The sequence below is a fragment of the Schistocerca piceifrons genome, chromosome 3, assembly GCF_021461385.2.
Source record: "Schistocerca piceifrons isolate TAMUIC-IGC-003096 chromosome 3, iqSchPice1.1, whole genome shotgun sequence".
Classification (NCBI taxonomy): Eukaryota; Metazoa; Arthropoda; class Insecta; order Orthoptera; family Acrididae; genus Schistocerca; species Schistocerca piceifrons.
The window spans coordinates 838,597,108-838,599,236 of NC_060140.1; positions in this window are offsets into that span (position 1 = coordinate 838,597,108).

The following is a 2,129-nucleotide window of genomic DNA, read 5'->3' on the forward strand; positions in this document are numbered from 1 at the left end:
TGGTTGCAATTGATTGTAATACTGTTTTTTGTTTTAGAAAGTAAGTGAAGAGGATTCCTGCTCAGATCTCTCTCTCTCTCTCTCTCTCTCTCTCTCTCTCTCTATCTCTCTCTCTCTCTCTCTCTCTCTTGTCTGTTAGCCTCTATACTGATAGGATGCACTATAGCTAATTGTTCTTTTGTGTAGACAGATGCGATGCATCATGTATTATGTATTAGCTTTAGAATCATTTGCAATTAAATTAATGTAAATTAGTTAAGTCCCATGAGTTCTCATTTTAACAGTTGTCCTGATAGATATAAGACACATGAAATGTTTTTATGCTTAATGTTGCAGCCAATGAGCATTATGAGCTTAACAGATCATGACACAGAGATGCAATGGCTGAATACAATTAGTATTCTGCCATTTATTCATTTGCAACTTGCAACAGTATCCCTGAGATTAATTGCTGATCATCACAAAGTCTTTTGCAAACTTGAATGCAAGTGTGGAACCTTAAATGATCTGGCCACAGACTCCAAGCTACGATTCTGTTTCACCCGTAAATAATAGATACCGGCCCCACAAAACTGATGATGGTATTTCTAAATTTTATAGCTTTTTTTTCTGGAAGTCAGTTTGGCCTCTAACAAAGTTACATCCCCCATCAACAATGGCCATCTGCTCCAGTTAATTTTAATATTTTTCCTTCCAGTGATTAATTTCAGTTTCTATTTAAAATAAAATTGTCATATATTGCAGTAATCTGGCACGAGCAGACACATCAGTCTTCACTATTATTTATGCAATGGAAAAGTTTCATGTGTTTCTATAGGGTGTGCAGTTTCACCAGGTCACAGATCACAAGCCTTTAGTCTCTCTCTCTTTATCCCTGCAGCACACCTGCTGTACAAGACAGCACAAAGACTTCAACAGTGGGCACTTACAGCAGGGAGGGGTTTTCATCATCATTACTCATTCGTACTGTCTCTCATTAATTGTCCACCTACCTCAGTTCGGCTTCCTTATGACGTCCCTTCACTCTGCGGTAGTAGATACTCACTAGGACGTGTAAAGCAGCATTGATGAAACCACGGCCTAATACCTACCACACAAGTTGCGGATCAGTTCCTGTAAGTTCATTTTGATAAATTTTGGTGTGGTGGGACACTGCAGTTTACCTGCAGTAAGCCTTCGGAAATTCTAGTAAACTGGTTTTTGTTATTAAGGAAGCACATGAAATTGCTATCAAGTCCAAATTTACTATTTTAACTGCTCTAATATTCCCAACTCACAGTCTATACAAAATGTTCTCACATGAAAAACAGCAGCCAGAATATCTACCAGTCCGACCTGGTTAATGTTTGATCTGACAGTCACTGACTCACTACTATAGTGAACTGAACATTTGGCCAAATCAGTGGTCTTCAATGTCTGAAGCGCTCACTCAAGTATTCCATAAAGAATACAGAATATGCCACTTGGAATTTTCACAGTGATCGAAATATCACATGTTCAGAACACATAAATTAACTAATTCAGAAACATCAAACTTTCCTCAACATGTTCATAACTCAAACCTCCTTAGTTACGACTAGTTATAAACACAATGAACTCAATACAATACAATTTGTACAGTGACATCTAACGTGGTCTTACATGTATGACAGCTAGCGAGCGACTCTCTCCATGATCCTCTCCTCTCTGCATATCTAACTTACTGTGTGCGGGAACAGCTTAATTCTGACTGGGTGATGGATCTGATTGACCAACCAGAATGATCCCTCTAGATCATTCTCACGGCAAAACTTGCTTGAGCCAATCATTACCCAGAAAATCATTGACATTGTTACACTTCCAATTTCTAATATAATGTTTAATAAAATTGACCAAAATACAAAATAATCTTTAAATTAATTTAGAAACTTATTCCACTTCTGACCTCTATTCTGGCTGCTCTCTTACAAAAGCAAGTACACTTTGACATACGTCATAAGTATTGTGGTTGCACCACAATTTTCCCACGATTCAGTTTTATCAGGTTTTACATAAAACAATATTAAGTTTTAACATACGTCCCACAGACACTCTCATTCATTACCATGTATATACACAACAAAATACTAAGCAGATAATAATTTTGAATG